This window comes from Elephas maximus, chromosome 16, assembly GCF_024166365.1.
Source record: "Elephas maximus indicus isolate mEleMax1 chromosome 16, mEleMax1 primary haplotype, whole genome shotgun sequence".
Taxonomy (NCBI): Eukaryota; Metazoa; Chordata; class Mammalia; order Proboscidea; family Elephantidae; genus Elephas; species Elephas maximus.
In genome coordinates, this window is record NC_064834.1 from 85,017,165 (window position 1) to 85,039,973 (window position 22,809).

At 39.2% G+C, this 22,809-nt stretch overlaps 1 pseudogene; it reads right to left on the reverse strand.

The window, feature by feature from the left end:
- Positions 1-946: 946 nt before the first annotated feature.
- Positions 947-1,988, reverse strand: LOC126059449 (olfactory receptor 2W3-like; annotated as a pseudogene).
- Positions 1,989-22,809: the final 20,821 nt, after the last annotated feature.

The window sequence follows — 22,809 nt, forward strand, 5'->3', positions numbered from 1 at the left end:
AGAATCTGTATTTTAATGAGATCTCTAAGTGATTTGTTTCCACAAGAAGTGGAAGTAGCTCTACACTGTGTTATGCAAGTAATGGGGGTTACACAGGCTCTTTAGACCCCAAAGTATCTTTGATAGCTACTTATTGAATGGCTAAAGGTTTTTATTCTTTTTAATATTCATTAAGCAGTAAAAACAGCAGGAACTAGGAATCAGAACTTGGAGTTAATTCCTCGTTCAGTTCACCTTGAGGAAATCTCACGTCCCAAGTGGGTAAAATGAAGATAATCATCCTGACCTGAGACGGTTGCTGAGAAAAGCAGATGAATCACAGGCACCTGGCACATAGCAGAAACTTAAAAAACATGAGGTTCTTCTCTCTAAAAAAATAAAATATACCTAAGAAATAATTATACTTTCAGATGTTAATGACCCATATATCATTATTATAAGTTAACTTCTTAGTTTATCTAGAATCTGAGACAAGAGAATGGGAGAAATTTCAGATGTTAATGGTGAATGGTAGAAAATAAATAGTAAGACTTGATGAAAGGCTTTGGATGAGAAAGCAGGAAGTAGAAAACACCAAACTTTGGTGAATTCCAATGTTTGATGGCTACCATGTAAAAGGGACACTTAGTCCATGTTGAGATCAGCGATGGTAGAAGATTTATGATCATTCTGACAAAAAAAAATCCAGAATGCTGCAAATGAATTAAAAACAAACAACAAACCAAAGTGTCTGATTAAGAAACCTGTTTCCTACTTGGCACTCTGGTATATGTTGGTGGAAACTCACCTTTGTAACAAGTTTTCTCCCTTTGCTCTTTGGACCTCTTTGTTAATCATCTAGGGAGTATTGTAGGATGGTATGTGTTGTGCAGTTCACACATTGAGATGTATTATTTCAGAACTGAAAGTCTTTTAGAGATCCAAGAAAACACAAATAAGGGAGGAGTCACAGGCCAAGACCAGATCCAATACTTCCAGGCACCATCAATGGCCCATAATGGAGATTGTGGTCAGGGCTTGGCATACAGGTAGGAGATGCCCTTACTCCTTTCCTATCCCCCCTGTTACCCAGCATTAGCCTCCTCAGTGCCCCCTTCACCTCTTTGTTTCTGAGGGTATGGGTCAAGGGGTTTAGGAGGAAGGTGACAATGTTGTAGAAAAGGGTTAGGAACTTTCTCTGGGCCTTAGAGGAGCTGGTTCCTGGTTGCATGTACATGTAGATGATGTTTCCATAGAAAAGTGAGACTAACAGTGAGATGGGAGCTACACGTGTTGAAGGCTTTATGTCTCCCTGAGGTTGACTGGATACTTAACACAGCCTTCACGATGTAGCCATAGGAGACTAGGATAAAAGCCAAGGGTTATAGCACGATGCCTACTGCCAGAATAAAGACAATGCCTTCAACTGCAGCTGAGTTAACATAGGTCATCCAAATCAAGGCTGGCTTCTCACACAGAAAGTGGTCAACCTTGCGGTACCCACAGCAGGATAATCATATGGTCATTGGCGACATAATCAAAGAGTTGGCCACCCCACAGCCCCAAGCAAGAGACACTAAACCCAGGCAGAGCTGAGGATGCATCATGATCATGTAGTGTGGGGGTTTGCAGACTGCAACAAAGCAGTCATATGCCATGAGAGCCAGGAGCAGACACTCCACACCACCCAGAACCAGGAATAGAAGGAACTGGATGGCACAACTAGTGTAGCTGATGGTCTTGTCATATTCATTAAGATTGTAGAGTAGCTGGGGGATGGAACTGGTAGTGAAACTGAGATCCAGGAAGGAGAGGTGGGTGAGAAAGAAATACATAGGAGTGTGGAGGTGAGGGTCCAGCTGGGACACCAGGATGATGGTAGTGTTGCCCACAAGGGTCAGGAGATAGGCAATCAAGATGACCACAAAAAGAATTCTCTCCAGATGGGGATGGTCAGAAAACCCCAAAAGGATGAAATGGCTTTGGGGGCTGTTATTGGTTACATCCATCATCTCTACTGTACCTGAAGACAAAAATAATGATATTAGTAATAACAAAAACAATAGCAACAACAGCCAACATTAAGGGAGCGCTTCCTTTGAGCAAGGCAGTCTTCTAAGTTTTTTACATTTATTTATTCATTTAACCCTAACAACAATAATACTGAACTGGCACTATTATTATCCTCAGAAAGGAAAACTGAGGCATATACATAAGTAAATTGCCATATCTAGGAAGGTGCAGGTACAGAGCTTTGATGTTTGAACCCAGGAAATCTGGATTAGCATTGTCATATCCTAACCGCTAGTGATATTGCTCATTTTAAGAAAGTGAAAGATAAATTTTGTCACGGCAAACCATTTATTCTCCAAGAGACCCAAGTTCTTAAACTCGTGCAGAAACCTCAGAGACCCAAAATGGAGTCCCCAAGTAATCGATTAATTAGAAACAATAAAACTTGCCATAGAGTCAATTCCAATTTATGGCGAATCCATGTGTGTCAAAGTAGAACTGCACTCCTTAGGGTTTTCACTGGCTGTGACCTTTCAGGTGTAAAACACCAGGCCTTTATTCTGAGGTGCCTCTGGGTAAATTTGAGGTGCAAAGCTTTTGGTTAGTAGCCAAGTGCTTAACCATTTAGGCCACCCAAAAAGAAAAACCAAACCTGTTGCCTTCGAGTCGATTCAGATTCATAGTGACCCTATGCCACGGAGGGACTCCAAATCAATTAACAGAATGTAGGAAATATCCATTTTATGTAGAAATCTTTACCAAGTTTTGATCCTAAAGACACGTCTCACCACATTCAAAGCAAACCATGTTTGTGGAGATAAACTACAAGTCTTAGAGACAAATATAAAGAAATAGAATAAAACATCTTGTTCTACAGTCCCAAACTTAAATGGTCCAATCCTTTGTCCAACACTACACAATTGTGAAATCTTGGAAAGTTCATTTAGTTTTTCATAGTTTTCTCACCTAATCAGGCCTGGCTTACTTATTTTACAGATATATTTCGAGATTTGCTTTTTAATATGGAAGAACTTTGTTAAGTACAAAAGTTGTTATGTAGGATAAATAAAGCCATTGTATTATACAAACAAGGAATGGGAAAATAAGCCCAGGAGACTAGGCAAGGCAATTCTGAAAGGGGCAAGGGGTTTGGGGGGGAGGGTGGTGGTGAAGAAAAAGTCCAATGAGAGGAAATGATTCACAAAAAATATCCAAACATATATTGAAAAGATAATCAAAACATAATTTGGTGACTGACTAGTCATTTATGGGGCAAAAAGTGTGGATCTCTACTTCACTACTTACACCAAAACAAATTATAAATTATATACTTAAATATTGAAAAAAAATGACAACTACTATAAGAAAGCATAATAGGTTTTTTTGTTTGTTCCCAAATCTTGGATTTGGGTAGAACTCATCAGTAAAACTGTAATTCTCTCTCTCTCTCTCTCTCACACACACACACACACACACACAAGTTGCCATTGAGAGGACTCTGACTCACAGAGACTCTATAGGACAGAGTAGAACTGCCTTATAGGGTTTCCAAGGAGCACCGGGTGGATTTGAATTCAACATTTTGGTTAGCAGCCAAGTTCTTAACCACTGTACCACCAAGGCTCCAATTCTCACACATCTCTGAAGAATTTTTCTCAGTGGGCATCAAGTGTATGTTAATGATGTTGGTGTGACTTGAACAACAATAGTGATAATGATTGTACAATTTGAAGAATGTAATCAGTGTCACTTAATCTATATTTACGGATCATTGATATGGTATATGTTTCGGTATGTATACTTTCACCACAAGAAAATTTTTAAAAATATGAAACAAAATACAAAAAAATGCATATTTCAAAAGAATCTGCATTTAAAGAAGCACTACTAACAAATTCTAAAGTTTCGCAATGCTAGAAATTCAGTGTCACAATTGAATGTCTACCTTTCTTAGTTTTTATTTTTTTAATTAGTAACAAAAAGATGAAACCAAAGAAAAATAGTTAATAAGTTGAAGAGGCAGTTCACAGAAAAAACGAAAGATTTACAAAAAAAAAAAAAAGCAACATATAAACACTGGAAATATTCTCACTGATGATTAAGACTATAAAGATTAATATATAAAGCTATTCAAATTTTAAATAGATAAATATTGAAAAACTTCATAATATACATGACTGGGAAAAGTGTGGGGAAAAGAGCATATCCTACTGAACTTTTGTGAGTTTACTCTGGAATAGTATCTTTGGAGGGATCTTAAAAAAATAAAAGATCAACATTTAAAATATACATATTTCTTGCCATTGTATAATGGTATTAAAAAGAAGAAACACCTGGCCTTAAAAAATTTTTTAATTCCATTTTTGACCTATTAGTTCTGCATCTAGAAATATGTCTCGTATTTATTATGCCCCCCAATATGTGAATACACATCCTAAAGAATCTTCATTCTGGCATTGTAAATACTTGGAAACAATGCCTATGTTTATAGTTATAGAAATGATTTAAAACCACACCTTCATGAACTGAATTCCCACTGTTAAAAGAGAGAAACTAACCTACAGGAATTGACAGATTCCTTTTTTTTTTCTGAATGTATCGGAACATTACAAAGGTCGCTAGCTGTCATGGATTGAATTGTGCCAGCCCAAAATATGTGTCAACTTAGCTAAGACATGATTCCCAGTATTGTGTGATTGTCCTCCTTTATGTGATCTAATTATTCTCCATTTTGTGATGTGCTGTAAATCCTAGACTCTATGCCTGTGGTTGGAGCCCTGGTAGCACAGTGTTTAAGAGCTCGGCTTCTAACCAAAGGTGGGCAGTTCAAATCCACCAGCAGCTCCTTGGAAACCGTATGGGCTAGTTCTACTCTATCCTATAGGGTTGCTATGAGTCAGAATCGACTCGATGGGCAATGGGTTAGTTAGTTAGTTATGCCTGTGTTTATGGCCCTTTTTTGGGAGCAAGCGTCATTATGTAAATGAGGCAGGATTAGGTCATGTTAATGAGGATTCGGTTATGTTTGTTATGTTAATGAGGTAGGATTAGGGTGGAATGTATCTTGAGTCAACTCTCTTTACCACCCTACAAGAGAGAAAAGCAGAGAGAAGTGAGCAGAGAGAAGGGGAATGGGAACACGGTTGCTGCCCAAAGCTGAGGTGGTGGGGTTGCCATCACCAAGGTGCAGAAGAACAGGGCCTTTCAGGGCCAAGGGGGTGGGGTCACCACTCAGATAGACTGGGAGAATGAGGCTGCCCAGAACCAAGGGAATGGAGTTGCCTTCCCAGTGGCACTGGAAGGCAAGGCTGAAGTCCAGGGTTCTCCAGCCAGAATTCAGAGGGTGGGAACAACACCCACTTCTGGAGGGTAGGGTTGTTGGTCAGATGGTCCAGCTCTGCTGAGTTTTGGAGTTGCTTGGTGCCTGTTATCCCGTCTTTCCATTTGTAATGGAAATGCCCCTCTGTGCCTGTAGTACCATTGTACTTTGGAAGCAAATGACTTTTATTCTAGATTTCATAGGTTCACAGATGAAGAGGAATGTTGCAGAAGATGAGATTTAGGGCTTTGAATTAAGACTTTTGGGATGATATGATGGAGTAAATGTATTTTAGATATGACAAGGACATCAATTTTGAGGTGCCAAGATTTGGAATGTCAGCTTGGCTAGACCATGATTCCCGGTATTGTGTGGTTGTCCTCAATTTGTGATCTGATTGTCCTCCATTTTGTGAATCCTAGTCTCTGTGCCTGTAGTTATGGTCCCATTTGGGCGTGAGTTGACCATTACGCTAATGAGGTAGGATTAGGTCATGTTAAAGAGGATTAAGTTATGTTTGTTATGTTAATGATGTAGGATTGGGGTAGGATGTATCTACAAGAGATAAAATCAGAGAGAAGCAAGCAGAGAGAAAGGGACCTTCTATCACCAAGAAAGAAGAGACAGGAGCTGAACACGTCCTTTGGGTCTGGGATCCCTGCCCTGAGAAACTCCTAAACCCAGGGGGAGATTGATAACAAGGACCTTCCCCCACAGCTGACAGAGAGAAAGAGAAAGCCTTCTACTCTAGTTGGCTCCCTGAATTTGGACTTCTAGCCTCCTAAACTGTGAGGGAATAAAATTCTGTTAGTAAAGAATTAGGAGTACAAATGTTTAAGCTCTCCTAGCCCAAAGGTTGGCAGTTCAAACACACCCAGAGGGGTTTGGAGAGACAGGTCTAGCTATTGGTTATTTTTTCTGTTTCCTTTTTTCCTTAAAAGCATTATTGTAACTACTGTGCATTAAGCCATTAGTTTTTTTTAGAAGTGAAATGATCTCCTTGTATGGGTACAGAATATTTACTCAAATAAACCCTACATATTTTGGTGCTTTAATTTTTTTAACAGTACAAAATAGGAATAGGCATATGTATATATACATGCCTACATCTACACTTACTATACGTGTGTGTATATATATATATATGTATGTGTATATATATATGTGTGTGTGTGTGTGTGTATGCCATTGAGTCTGTTCCTACTCATAGCAACCCTATGCACAACAGAAGAAAACACTGTCTGGTCCTGTGCCATCCTCACAGTAATTGCTATATTGAAGCCCATTATTGCAGCCACTGTGTCAATCCAGCTTGTTGAGGGTCTTCCTCTTTTTTGCTGGCACTCTACTTTATCAAGCATGATGTCCCTCTCACCAGAGACTGGTCCCTCCTGATAACATGTCCAAAGTATGTGAGACAAAGTCTTGCCATTCTCACTTCTAAGGAGCCTTCTGGCTGTACTTCCTCCAAGTCAGATTTCTTGAGTCTTCTGGAAGTCCATGGTATATTTAGCATTCTTCACTAATACAATAATTCAAAGAAATCAATTGTTCTTCAGTATTCCTTATTCTTTGTCCAGCTTTTATACGTATATGAGGCAATTGAAAATACCATGATTGGGTCAATCACACCATAGTCCTCAAAGTGACATCTTTGCCTTTTAACATTTTTAAAGAGGTCTTTTGTAACAGATTTGTTCAATGCAAAAATTGTTTGATTTCTTGACTGCTGCTTCCACGGGTGTCGATGTGGATTCAAGTAAAGTGAAATCCTTGACAACTTCAAACTTTTCTCTGTTTATCATGATGTTGCTTACTGGTCCAGTTGTGAGGATTTTTGTTTTACGTTGAGATGTAATTCATACTGAAGGCTGTAGTCTTTGATCTTCATTCTATGTGCTCCAAGTTCTCTTCACTTTCAGCAAGTAAGGTTGTGTCATCTGCATAAAGCAGGTTGCTAATCAGTTTCCTCTAATCCTGATGCCACATTCTTCTTCATACAGTCCAGCTTCACACATTATTTGTTTAGCATACAGATTGGATAAGTATGGTGAAAAGATACCATCCTGGACCACATCTTTCCTGACTTCAAACCATGCAGTATCCAGTTGTTCTATTCAAAAGACTGTCTCTTGGTCTGTGTACAGGTTTCACATGAGGACAAATAAGGGCTCTGGAATTCCCATTCTGTACAAAGTTATCCACAATTTGTTATGATCCACACAGTTGAATGTCTTTGCATAGTCAGTAAAACTGAGGGAAACATCTTTCTGGTATTCTCTCCTTTCAGTCAAGATCCATCTGACATGAGAGATGATATCCCTCCTTCTAATTCCTCTTCTGAATCCAGTTTGAATTTCTAGCAGGTCTCTGTTGAGATACTGCTGCAATCTTTTTGACATATCTTAAGCAAAATTTTCCTTGTATGGGATATTAATGAAATTATTCGCTAATTTCGGCATTCTATTGGATCACCTTTCTTTGGAATGGGCACAAATATAGATCTCTTCCAGTCTGTTGGCCAGGTAGCTATTTACCAAATTTCTTGGCATAGAGGAGTGAGCACTTCCAGGGTTGCATCTGTTTGTTATTCTGTCATTTCCTGGGGGCTTGTTTATCACCAATGCCTTCAGTGCAGCTTGGACTTCTTCTTTCAATACCGTTGATTCTTGATCATATGGTACCTCCTGAAATGGTTGAATGTCAACCAATTCTTTTTGGTACAGTGACTGTGTGTATTCTTTCTTTTGATGCTTCCTGCATGGTTCAATATTTTGCCCATAGAATCCTTCGATATTTCAACTCAAGGCTTGAATTTTTTTCTTCAGTTCTTTAGGCTTGAGAAATGCAGAGTGTGTTCTTCCCTTTTGGTTTTCTAACTCCAGGTCTTTACACATTATATTATAGCACTTTACTTTGTCTCCTCGAGTTGCCCTTTGAAATCTTCTGTTCAGCTCTTTTACTTCATCATTTCTTCCATTCGCTTTAGCTACTTTACATTCAAGAGCAAGTTTTAGAGTCTCCTTTTACACCCATTTTGGCCTTTTCTGTCTTTTTAATGTTTTTTTTTTTTTTGCTTTCTTCGTATATGTCCTTGATGTCATGCCACACCTCATCTGATCCTTGGTTTTCAATGTGCCAAAACTCAGGTGGGATATACTCAAGGTCATATTTTGGTTCTCGTGGAATTGTTCTAATTTTCTTCAGCTTCAACTTGAATTTGTATATGAGCAATTGATGGTCTGTTTTGTAGTTGGCCCCTGGTCTTGTTCTAACAGATATATTGAGCTTCTCTGTAGTCTCTTTCCACAGATGTAGTCAATTTAATTCCTACGTATTCCAACTGGCAATGTCCATGTGTATAAAAAAATACAGTCGCTGTTAATGTTGTTTAAAAAAAGCTTTTTCCAATGAATGGGTCATTCTCCTGCAAAATTCTATCATGTATCTTCAGCATTGTTTCTGTCATCGAGGCCATATTTTCCAACTACTGATCCTTATTTTTGTTTCCAACTTTCGAAGTGCAGTCACCAGTAATTATCAATGAATCTTGATTGCATGTTTGATTAATTTCAGACTGCAGAAATTGTTAAAAATCTTCAGTTTCGTCATCTTTGGCATTAGTGGTTGGTACATAATTTGGGGTAATAGTCACATTAACTAGTCTTGTTTTTAGCCTTATGGATATTATCAATTGACAGCTTGTAATTCAGGTAGATCTTGAAATGTTCTTTTTGGACAGTGAATGCAAAACCTTTCCTCTTCAATTTGTCATTACAGGCATAGTAAATCATATGATCATCTGACTCAAAATGGCTAACATCATTCTATTTCAGCTTACTAATGCCTAGAATTCTATATTCAAGCATTCTATTTCATTTTTTTAATAACTTTTATTAAGCTTCAAGTGAACGTTTACAAATCCAATCAGTCTGTCACATATAAGTTTACATACATCTCACTCCCTACTCCCACTTGCTCTCCCCCTCTTGAGTCAGCCCTTTCAGTCTCTCCTTTCTTGACAATTTTGCCTGCTTCCCTCTCTCTCTATCCTCCCATCCCCCCTCCAGACAACAGTTGCCAACACAATCTCAAGTGTCCACCTGATATAATTAGCTCACTCTTCATCAGCGTCTCTCTCCCACCCGCTGACCAGTCCCTTTCATTTCTGATCAGTTGTCTTTGGGGATGGTTCCTGTCCTGTGTCAACTGAAGGTCTGGGGAGCATGGCCGCCGGGATTCCTCCAGTCTCAGTCAGACCATTAAGTTTGATCTTTTCATGAGAATTTGGGGTCTGCATCCCACTGATCTCCTGTTCCCTCAGGGGTCCTCTGGTGTGCTCCCTGTCAGGGCAGTCATCGATTGTGGCCGGGCACCAACTAGTTCTTCTGGTCTCAGGATGATGTAGGTCTCTGGTTCATGTGGCCCTTTCTGTCTCTTGGGCTCTTAGTTGTCGTGTGGCCTTGGTGTTCTTCATTTTCCTTTGCTCCAGGTGGGTTGAGACCAATTGCTGCATCTTAGATGGCCGCTTGTTAGCATTTAAGACCCCAGACGCCACATTTCAAAGTGCGATGCAGAATGATTACATAATAGAATTATTTTGCCAATTGACTTAGAAGTCCCCGCAAACCATGTTCCCCAGACCCCCGCACTTGCTCCGCTGACCTTTGAAGCATTCATTTTATCCCGGAAACTTCTTTGCTTTTGGTCCAGTCCAATTGAGCTGACCTTCCATGTATTGAGTGTTGTCCTTCCCTTCACCTAAAGCAGTTCTTATCTACTGATTAATCAATAAAAAACCCTCTCCCATCCTCCCTCCCTCCCCCCCTCGTAACCACAAAAGTATGTGTTCTTCTCAGGTTTACTATTTCTCAAGATCTTATAATAGTGGTCTTATACAATATTTGTCCTTTTGCCTCTGACTCATTTCGCTCAGCATAATGCCTTCCAGGTTCCTCCATGTTATGAAATGTTTCAGAGATTCGTCACTGTTCTTTATCGATGCGTAGTATTCCATTGTGTGAATATACCACAATTTATTTACCCATTCATCCGTTGATGGACACCTTGGTTGCTTCCAACTTTTTGCTATTGTAAACAGAGCTGCAATAAACATGGGTGTGCATATATCTGTTTGTATGAAGGCTCTTGTATCTCTAGGGTATATTCCTAGGAGTGGGATTTCTGGGTTGTATGGTAGTTCTATTTCTAACTGTTTAAGATAATGCCAGATAGATTTCCAAAGTGGTTGTACCATTTGACATTCCCACCAGCAGTGTATGAGAGTTCCAATCTCTCCGCAGCCTCTCCAACATTTATTATTTTGTGTTTTTTGGATTAATGCCAGCCTTGCTGGTGTGAGATGGAATCTCATCGTAGTTTTAATTTGCATTTCTCTAATGGCTAATGATCGAGAGCATTTTCTCATGTATCTGTTGGCTGCCTGAATATCTTCTTTAGTGAAATGTGTGTTCATATCCTTTGCCCACTTCTTGACTGGGTTGTTTGTCTTTTTGTGGTTGAGTTTTGACAGAATCATGTAGATTTTACAGATCAGGCGCTGGTCGGAGATGTGAGAGCTGAAAATTCTTTCCCAGTCTGTAGGTGGTCTTTTTACTCTTTTGGAGAAGTCTTTAGATGAGCATAGATGTTTGATTTTTAGGAGCTCCCAGTTATCGGGTTTCTCTTCATCATTTTTGGTAATGTTTTGTATTCTGTTTATACCTTGTATTAGGGCTCCTAGGGTTGTCCCAATTTTTTCTTCCATGATCTTTATCGTTTTAGTCTTTATGTTTAGGTCTTTGATCCACTTGGAGTTAGTTTTTGTGCATGGTGTGAGGTATGGGTCCTGTTTCATTTTTTTGCAAATGGATATCCAGTTATGCCAGCACCATTTGTTAAAAAGGCTATCTTTTCCCCAGTTAATTGACACTGGTCCTTTGTCAAATATCAGCTGCTCATACGTGGATGGATCTATGTCTGGGTTCTCAATTCTGTTCCATTGGTCTATGTGTCTGTTGTTGTACCAATACCAGGCTGTTTTCACTACTGTGGCTGTATAATAGGTTCTGAAGTCAGGTAAGGTGAGGCCTCCCACTTTCTTCTTCTTTTTCAGTAATGCTTTGCTTATCCGGGGCTTCTTTCCCTTCCATATGAAATTGGTGATTTGTTTCTCTATCCCCTTAAAATATGACATTGGAATTTGGATCGGAAGTGCGTTAAATGTATAGATGGCTTTTGGTAGAATAGACATTTTTACTATGTTAAGTCTTCCTATCCATGAGCAGGGTATGTTTTTCCACTTAAGTATGTCCTTTTGAATTTCTTGTAGTAGAGCTTTGTAGTTTTCTTTGTATAGGTCTTTTACATCCTTGGTAAGATTTATTCCTAAGTATCTTATCTTCTTGGGGGCTACTGTGAATGGTATTAATTTGGTTATTTCCTCTTCGGTGTTCTTTTTGTTGATGTAGAGGAATCCAAGTGATTTTTGTATGTTTATTTTATAACCTGAGACTCTGCCAAACTCTTCTATTAGTTTCAGTAGTTTTCTGGAGGATTCCTTAGGGTTTTCTGTGTATATAATCATGTCATCTGCAAATAGTGATAACTTTACTTCTTCCTTGCCAATCCGGATACCTTTTATTTCTTTGTCTAGCCTAATTGCCCTGGCTAAGACTTCCAGCACCATGTTGAATAAGAGCGGTGATAAAGGGCATCCTTGTCTGGTTCCCGTTCTCAAGGGAAATGCTTTCAGGTTCTCTCCATTTAGAGTGATATTGGCTGTTGGCTTTGCATAGATGCCCTTTATTATGTTGAGGAATTTTCCTTCAGTTCCTATTTTGGTAAGAGTTTTTATCATGAATGGGTGTTGGACTTTGTCAAATGCCTTTTCTGCATCAATTGATAAGATCATGTGGTTTTTGTCTTCTGTTTTATTTATGTGATGGATTACATTAATGGTTTTTCTGATATTAAACCAGCCTTGCATACCTGGTATCAATCCCACTTGATCAGGGTGAATTATTTTTTTGATGTGTTGTTGGATTCTATTGGCTAGAATTTTGTTGAGGATTTTTGCATCAATGTTCATGAGGGATATAGGTCTATAATTTTCTTTTTTTGTAATGTCTTTACCTGGTTTTGGTATCAGGGAGATGGTGGCTTCATAGAATGAGTTGGGTAGTATTCCGTCATTTTCTATGCTTTGGAATACCTTTAGTAGTAGTGGTGTTAACTCTTCTCTGAAAGTTTGGTAGAACTCTGCAGTGAAGCCATCCGGGCCAGGGCATTTTTTTGTTGGGAGTTTTTTGATTACCGTTTCAATCTCTTTTTTTGTTATGGGTCTATTTAGTTGTTCTACTTCTGAATGTGTTAGTTTAGGTAGGTAGTGTTTTTCCAGGAATTCATCCATTTCTTCTAGGTTTTCAAATTTGTTAGAGTACATTTTTTCATAATAATCTGACATGATTCTTTTAATTTCATTTGGTTCTGTTGTGATGTGGTCCTTCTCATTTCTTATTCGGGTTATTTGTTTCCTTTCCTGTATTTCTTTAGTCAGTCTAGCCAATGGTTTATCAATTTTGTTACTTTTTTCAAAGAACCAGCTTTTGGCTTTGTTAATTCTTTCAATTGTTTTTCTGTTCTCTAATTCATTTAGTTCAGCTCTAATTTTTATTATTTGTTTTCTTCTGGAGCCTGATGGATTCTTTTGTTGCTCAGTTTCTATTTGTTCAAGTTGTAGGGACAGTTCTCTGATTTTGGCTCTTTCTTCTTTTTGTATGTGTGCATTTATTGATATAAATTGGCCTCTGAGCACTGCTTTTGCTGTGTCCCAGAGGTTTTGATAGGAAGTATTTTCATTCTCGTTGCTTTCTATGAATTTCCTTATTCCCTCCTTGATGTCTTCTATAACCCAGTCTTTTTTCAGGAGGGTATTGTTCAGTTTCCAAGTATTTGATTTCTTTTCCCTAGTTTTTCTGTTATTGATCTCTAGTTTTATTGCCTTGTGGTCTGAGAAGATGCTTTGTAATATTTCGATGTTTTGGACTCTGCAAAGGTTTGTTTTATGACCTAATATGTGGTCTATTCTAGAGAATGTTCCATGTGCGCTAGAAAAAAAATTATATTTTGCAGCAGTTGGGTGGAGAGTTCTGTATAAGTCAATGAGGTCAAGTTGGTTGATTGTTGAAATTAGATATTCTGTGTCTCTGTTGAGCTTCTTACTGGATGTCCTGTCCTTCTCCGAAAGTGGTGTGTTGAAGTCTCCTACTATAATTGTGGAGGTATCTATCTCGCTTTTCAATTCTGTTACAATTTGATTTATGTATCTTGCAGCCCTGTCATTGGGTGCATAAATATTTAATATGGTTATGTCTTCCTGATCAATTGTCCCTTTAATCATTATGTAGTGTCCTTCTTTATCCTTTGTGGTGGATTTAAGTCTAAAGTCTATTTCGTCAGAAATTAATATTGCTACTCCTCTTCTTTTTTGCTTATTGTTTGCTTGATATACTTTTTCCCATCCTTTGAGTTTTAGTTTGTTTGTGTCTCTAAGTCTAAGGTGTGTCTCTTGTAGGCAGCATATAGATGGATCGTGTTTCTTTATCCAGTCTGTGACTCTCTGTCTCTTTATTGGTGCATTTAGTCCATTTACATTCAGAGTAATTATAGATAAATAAGTTTTTAGTGCTGTCATTTTGATGCCTTTTTATGTGTGTTGTTGACAATTTCATTTTTCCACATACTTTTTTGTGCTGAGGCGTTTTTCTTGGTAAATTGTGAGATCCTCATTTTCACAGTGCTTGACTTTATGTTAGTTGAGTCGTTACGTTTTTCTTGGTTTTTATCTTGAGTTATAGAGTTGTTATACCTTTTTGTGGTTACCTTATTATTTACCCCTATTTTTCTAAGTAAAAACCTAACTTGTATTGTTCTATATCGCCTTGTATCACTCTCCATATGGCAGTTCAGTGCCTCCCGTATTTAGTCCCTCTTTTTGATTATTGTGATCTTTTACCTATTGACTTGCATGATTCCCCGTTATGTGTATTTTTTTTTAATTAATCTTAATTTGTTTGTTTTTGTGATTTCCCTATTTGAGTTGATATCAGGACGTTCTGTTTTGGGACCTTGTGTTGTGCTGATATCTGATATTATTGGTTCTCAGACCAAACAATATCCTTTAGTATTTCTTGCAGCTTTGGTTTGGTTTTTGCAAATTCTCTAAACTTGTGTTTGTCTGTAAATATCTTAATTTCGCCTTCATATTTCAGAGAGAGTTTTGCTGGATATATGATCCTTGGCTGGCAGTTTTTCTCCTTCAGTGTTCTGTATATGTCGTCCCATTCCCTTCTTGCCTGCATGGTTTCTGCTGAGTAGTCAGAACATATTCTTATTGATTCTCCCTTGAAGGAAACCTTTTTTTTCTCCCTGGCTGCTTTTAAAATTTTCTCTTTATCTTTGGTTTTGGCAAGTTTGATGATAATATGTCTTGGTGTTTTTCTTTTTGGATCAATCTTAAATGGGGTTCGATGAGCATCTTGGATAGATATCCTTTCGTCTTTCATGATGTCAGGGAAGTTTTGTGTTAGGAGTTCTTCAACGATTTTCTCTGTTTTCTGTCTCCCCTCCCTGTTCTGGGACTCCAATCACCCGCAGGTTATCCTTCTTGATAGAGTCCCACATAATTCTTAGGGTTTCTTCATTTTTTTTAATTCTTTTATCTGATTTTTTTTCAGCTATGTTGGTGTCGATTCCCTGGTCCTCCAGGTGTCCCAGTCTGCATTCTAATTGCTCGAGTCTGCTCCTCTGACTTCCTAGTGCGTTGTCTAATTCTGTTATTTTATTGTTAATCTTTTGGATTTCTACATGCTGTCTCTCTATGGATTCTTGCAACTTATTAATTTTTCCAGTATGTTCTTGAATAATCTTTTTGAGTTCTTCAACAGTTTTATCAGTGTGTTCCTTGGCTTTTTCTGCAGTTATCCTAATTTCATTTGTGATATCATTAAGCATTCTGTAAATTAGTTTTTTATATTCTGTATCTGATAATTCCAAGATTGTATCTTCATTTGGGAAAGATTTTGATTCTTTTGTTTGGGGGGTTGGAGAAGCTGTCATGGTCTGCTTCTTTAAGTGGTTTGATATGGATTGTTGTCTAGGAGCCATCACTGGGAAACTAGTTTTTCCAGAAAATCCGCTAAAAAGAAAATGTAGTCAGATCCCTATCAGAGTTCTCCCTCTGGCTCAGGCTATTCAGATGTTAATGAAGCCGCCTGGGGAGGGTGGGGGAGGGAACAGAGAGATAGGAGAGTAGCACCTCAGAATATAGCCAGAGTTGCTTGTCTTGCTTGGAGTGACTATTATATCTGAGATTCCCATGGGGCGCGTCGCCTATGTGTGCTGGCTGTGTGGAGATTGCCCTTGGAGGGTCTGGCCCGCTGGAGTCACGGTCAGATCCTCCGCTTCCAGCCCCACGCCCAGTGTCAAGGCTCCCCTACTGGGATGGTGCACTCTCGACTCCAAAATCAGTCGCTGCCTCCTGGGGACTTCTCGTCCCTCCAGCTGCGTGGCCGTGCCACTCCCGAGAGCCAGTTGGGCCTCCTCCCGGGGTTAGTTCAGATGGGTGGAGCAGGTCCCCGTGCTTGTGCCGTGACCGAGTGTCCCGACTGGGACGCTGTTCTCCCCGCTCCAATACCAGTTGCTGCCTCCCAAGGACTTCTCCTACCGGCTGCGTCCCATGCTGCCCGCGGGACCCGGCTGGTCCCCTTCCGGGGGTTAGTTCAGGGGGGTGGAGCAACTCTCCGTGTTTATGCCGTACCTGCGTCCAGTCCAAATCCCTGCGGGACGGTTCCCCGGCTCGGACGCTGCTCTTTCTGCTCCAAGACCAGTCACTGCCTCCCGGGGACTTCTCCTACCGGCTGCGTCCCACGCCGCCCACGGAACCGGCTGGTCCCCCTCCCGGGGTTAGTTCAGGGGGGTGGAGCAGCTCTCTGTGCTTGTGCCGTACCTGACTGGTACGCTGGCTCCAGGCTCTGGAAACAATCGCTGCTTCCCCGTATTAGTTCGTTCTCCGTCTCTAAATCTGTGTTTGTTGTTCAGGGTTCGTAGATTGTTATGTATGTGATCGATTCACTTGTTTTTCCGTGTCTTTGTTGTAAGAGGGATCCGAGGTAGCGTCTGCCTAGTCCGCCATCTTGGCTCCGCCCTCTATTTCATTTTTGATGACTTACAATTTCCTAAGTTTATACTTTCTATATTCCATGTTCTGATTATATATTATATATAAATATATATAGTCTTTTTTTTAGATATCTAGGGCTGCTATAACAGAAGTACCACAAGTAGATGGCTTCAACAAAGATAAATTTATTCTCCTGTAGTCTAACAGGCTTCAAGCCCAAATTCAGGGCGCCAGCATCAGGTAAATATTTCTCTCTCTGTCAGCTCTAGGGGAAGGTCTTTGCCATCAATCTTCCCTGGTCAAGGAGCTTCTCAGTGCAGGGACCCTGGGTTCAAATGATGTGCCATTCTCCTGGCTCTTGTTTCTTGGTGGTATAAGGTCCCTATGCCTCTCTGCTCACACTTACCTCTTTTATATCTCAAAAGAGACACAATCCAATCCTGTAGACTGAGTCCTGCCTCATTAACATAAATTCTGTAATTCCGTCTCATCAACATCATAGAGATAGGATTTATAACACATAGGAAAATCATATCAGATAACACAATGGTGGACAATCACACCATACTAGGAATCATGGCCTAGCCAAATTGGTAGACATATTTTTGGGGGACAAAATTCAATCCATGATATAAATATACATATATATATTTGTAGTGAAACAAGTTTCTCTAACACCTTCTGCAACACAGAGATTTTTATTGTGACATATCAGAATATAAAATCGGAAACAGGCTGCAAGAACTCAGGCTATAAACAGACCAAAATCCAAGGAAGTATAAGTGTTTTTTACATAATTTTGATAGGTGCTGATTCATTATGAGCAAGCATTTTTCAACACACCCTTTATAATCATTGCAGCACTTACCTATGAGTAAGTTACTTAAAGATTTTGATTGGTTAAAGTAAAGGCAAAGAACTAAAATCATGATTGGGTGACCTTTTCTTGTTTTTCTTTTCTAACAATTTGGTCTCTTGGCTTAAGGGTCTTGGGTCTGTCATATGATTTTATTTATTTATTTGTTTGTTTATTTATTTATTTATGTGGCATATGTGTAGTATTGGGTAGATCTTTAACTCTTCGTGGGATAAATTGCTACTTAGTTTTGGTACACACATCCACAGTCCATTGAACCAGTTAGAACACTCTATACTAGTTCTTATTATTTGAAGTCCTGTAGATTCTTACAGACAAGTTGGGCTTTCGTGGCTATGGCCTGATGTTTTTAGGTTAACCCTTTCTTAATATATATAACACTTTCTCAATATTTTTAGGTTAACTCTTCTCAATATATATGTTTTTATATACATACACAAGTCATGGGTTGAACTGTATCCCCCAAAAACATGTGTATCAAAATGGCTAGGCCACAATTCCCACCATTGTGTGAGTGTCCACCATTTTGTCATCTGGTGTGATTTTCCTATGTGTTGCAAATTTTATCACTATGATGTTAATGAAATGAGATTAGCAGCAGTTATGTTGATGAAATCTACAAGACTAAATTGTGTCTTAAGCCAATCTCTTTTGAGATATAAAAGAGAGAAGCAAGCAGAGGGACAAGGGGACCTGATACCACTAAGAAAGCAGTGCCAGGAGCAGAGGTTCCTGCTCCGAGAAGCTCCCAGACCAAGCAAAGAATGTTGATAAGGAACTTTCTCCAGAGCCGACAGAGAAAGACTTCCCCTTGAGCTGTTGCCCTAAATTTGGACTTGTAGCCTACTAGACCATGAGAAAATAAATTTATCTTTTTTAAAGCTATCCACTTGTGTTATTCCTATTATAGCAGCACTAGACAACTAAGACAATATACATATATATATATAAGTGTGTGTGTGTGTATATACACATATATAAAAACAATAACATTTCAAAGAATGGGAATTCCAGAATACTTAATTGTGCTCATGAGGAACCTGTACATAGATCAAGCGGCAGTTGTTTCCACAGAACAAGTGGATACTGCATGGTTTATTCAGGAAAGGTGTGCATCAGAGTTGTATCCTTTCATCATACCTATTCGATCTGTATGCTGAGCAAATAATCTCAGAAGCTAGATTATATGAATAATGCGACATCAGGATTGGAGGAGACTCATTAACAATCTGCGTTATACAGATGAGCTAACCTTACTCGCTGAATGTGAAGAGGACTTGAAGCACTTACTGATGAAGATCAAAGACCACAGCCTTCAATATGGATTACACCTCAACTTAAAGAAAACAAAAATCCTCACAACTGGACCAATGAGCAACATCATGATAAACAGAGAAAAGATTGAAGCTGTCAAGGATTTCATTTTATTTGTATCCACAATCAACAGCCATGGAAGCAGCAGTCAAGAACTCAAATGATGCATTGCATTGGGTAAATCTGCTGCAAAGGACCTCTTTAAAGTGTTGAAAAGCAAAGATACCACCTTGAAGACTAAGGTGCACCTGACCCAACCCATGGTATTTTCTATTTCATCATATGCATGTGAAAGCTGGACAATGACTAAGGAAGATGGAAGAAAAATTTACACCTTCGAATTTTGGTGTTGGCAAAGAATATGGAATATACCATGGACTGCCAAAAGAACGAACATATCTGTCTTAAAAGAAGTACAACCAGCATGCTCCTTACATGCTCTGGACATGTTGTCAGGAGGGATCATTCCCAGGAGGACATCATACTTGGTAAATACAGGATGAGTGGACAAGAGAAAGACCCTCAATGAGATGGACTGACACAGAGGCTGCAACAATGGGCTCAAACATAGCAACAATTGTAAGCCTAGCACAGGACTGGGCAGTGTTTCAATCTGTGGCACATAGGGTTGCTATGAGTCAGAACTGACTCAATGGCACATAACAACAACAATGTAGAAACGATATCTGGAAGTATGCACTGGAAACTGAAAAAAAGACTCACTTCTAGGGAATGAGATGGAGGTTAGCGTGGACTTTCATTTTTACATATTCCCTTCCTTATAAAGTAATAATAATAACATGAATTAGATTTTAAATTACAAAAGTACATATATGCATGCAAATATAATGTAATATAATACAGTACAATATTTAAGAAATTTCTCTAGAAATGATTTTCTTGAATTGATTGAAATACTACTCTATTAACTTTGGCATTCTTCTTTCTTTTTCAGCCATTACTTCCCCCCCCCTTTTTTTTTAGTTAAGAAATTGAAACAAAAAAATGAATGAAGGCAGGAAGGCAGAAAATAGGAATACAGGAAGGAAAGAAGACTGAAACAAATTCTTAATCACCATAATTACTCCAGTGTTCAAAAAAAAACTGTTGCACCAATTCATGTTTGTGAATTTGAGCATCCTGTGAAATGAGAGAAAACAGATTAAGCAGCTGAAAATAAGGCTGAATTCAGTGAAGGGGCATGAGTTTTATTTTAAGTATAAATTGCATTCGAATCTCCTTCCTAATTTTAATGTTTTTAGCTGCATTGTGGAGAGGAGGGGTAAGAATGATCTCCTCATGGGAATGTTTGTGACAATTTAAAGGGAAAGTTGATGCTAATGCTTCACCCCATGTCAGCTCTCAACCAAGACGCCTTTTCATCTGTCCTCTTACAACAAATGGAGCTCTCATATTACCATTGTGGCTCTGGGATGGGGCATCCATAAGCCCTACATGCTGGCAAAAGCCTCCATCCATGGAAGAAATGGGTTTCTCACATGAAATACAAAAATGCCTCCACTTTCCGAATGGAGTAGAGAAGGTGCAGATACATTCTACCCAAACTCAAACTTTGGAAGGAATAAATCAATTGTCTTCTCTCTGTGTGGAGGTCCTTGTGAGAATTATAGTTCAGCATTTATAGCGTCCCCACTATTCCCAGTTTACGTTTTGTAAACACCTACTACACCTACTGTAAATACCTTTATATTTAACCTAATTGTACATCTATTCTTGCATGAGGGAAACTTTACTGTAGTTTTCTATGAATTTATGACCACTTTCTCAAGTTCCTACCCTCCTGAGAGGAAAGACTGGGTAATATCCAGCTTTTTATCTTATAGACTTGGACTATGATTAGCATGAGGGCAGTGGTGGTTCAGCGGTAGAATTCTTGTCTTCCATGCTGGACACCTGGATCCAACTCCCGGTCAATGCACCTCATGTGTAGTCACTACTCGTCTGAGCGTGGAGGCTTGATTGTTGCTACAATGCTGAAAAAGTTTCAGCGAAACTGAAATCCTAAAGGTCTACTTCTGAAAATGAGCCAATGAAAATCCAGTGTATCAGAAAGATCTGATCCCATTGTGGGGCTGACTCAAAGGCAGCTGTTGTTGTTGTTGTCGTTGGGTGCCGTCGAGTTGGTTTCGAAACACTGCCCGGTCCTGTGCCATCTTTACAATCGTTGTTACGCTTGAGCCCATTGTTGCAGCCACTGTGTCAATCCACCTAGTTGAGGGTCTTCCTCTTTTCCGCTGACCCTGTACTTTGCCAAGCATGATGTCCTTCTCCAGGGACTCATCCCTCCTGACAACATGTCCAAAGCCTGTAAGACGCAGTCTCACCATCCTTGCTTCTAAGGAGCATTCTGGTTGTACTTCTTCTAAGACAGATTTATTCGTTCTTCTGGCAGTCCATGGTATACTCAATATTCTTCGCCAACACCACAGTTCAAAGGCATCAACTCTTTTTCAGTCTTCCTTATTCACTGTCCAGCTTTCACATGCATACGATGTGATTGAAAATACCATGGCTCGGGTCAGATGCACCTTAGTCTTCAAGGTGACATCTTTGACACTTTAAAGAGGTCCTTTGCAGCAGATTTACCCAATGCAATACGTCTTTTGATTTCTTGACTGCTGCTTCCATGGCTGTTGATTGTGGATCCAAGTAAAACGAAATCCTTGACAACTTCAATCTTTTCTCCATTTATCATGATGTTGCTCATTGGTCCAGTTGTGAGGATTTTTGTTTTCTTTATGTTGAGGTACATTCCATACTGAAGGCTGCGGTCTTTGACCTCATTAGTAAGTGCTTCAAGTCTTCTTCACTTTCAGCAAGCAAGGTTGTGTCACCTGCATAACGTAGGCAACTAACAACAGCAAAAGTTTAGCACAGAGTAGGAGCTCAACAACAAAAAAATGAGCAATTAATTGATTTACTAATTAATGTGGCAGTTCACTTCTTTCTTTTCCAGTGATAAAAGTTGAATTTTATCAGAGCCCTTTGTTAAAGAAATCCTCCAACCTTTTATGTTCCAGAAAACAGTGGGGTTTACTGCAAATCACTAAACAAGACTTAAAGATGTACCCTGTTGGAATTAACTTTAGTTTCTCCTTTCTTACTTTCTCCTCTCCTTCCTCCCAGGTCTCCTAGTATCCAAGAAGTCTTAGCGTAAAAAAAAGAAAGCACCCTGAGCAAAATGGCACTAATTGCAACCTCAGTACATCATTCACCCAACCCCCCTGAGCTTCTTTTAAAAAACTCCCAGTGTAGGTCTCAGGAGAGTTGGAGTATAGATACAGTTCTAGTATCTTTATCCCACTGCGGTGGTCTCATTGCCCCATTACAGTGTTCCTCCCTTCTTTCCTTCCTTTATTCTTTCTCCCTCCCTTGTAACTTCCATTTGAATAAAAGCCATTTTTGCCATGTTTTCACTTTGTCGGTGCAATTTTTTCTTTGACAGAAGGGGAAACATTTCCTCCTCGTGACATAAGCTATTACTAAACGTCAAACTGCAGAGAACTAAGTTCTTCTAATACTAAATCAGGGTTCTTCCTCAGGAGAGGTGGCGCATGAAAAGGTAAAAAAATCAATTTAATGACTGATGACTTATAGTTTTTTAAACACGGTATTGCATGGAAAGGCAGATAGTATGAAGGTACTATTGTAAAATATTTGCGTGTTTGTGTATTTGCAAGTGTGCGTGTGTGTCCACAGTGAATCACTAGGTAAACTATATATTCTCTCTGTAACTCTGATTCAACAGTGTGAACATCATTACCTCAGGTACACAGTTCAACACAAACCGTAAGTCAGTGACATGTCGTATTTCAGTGGCTGGAATGGGTGAAGTAGGATTTACATGATTACATGTTTTAGTTAATTTCCAAAACATTTTTTAATTCTGGAAATTAAAAAGTCTTAAATTATATGAAAAGTGTGGGTATAATGGCAGGATGGAAGGAGACAGGATCAATGTTTTCAGAGTGGGGGTTGAGTCCAGATTTTTCTAGTCACCAGCTGTTAGTCCCCCATCTCTCCCCACATGAGGCTGATGATAACCTTCCCAATGTTATTTTTTTTAATGAAACATCTCAGATCTCATTTTCTACTCTTTAAAAT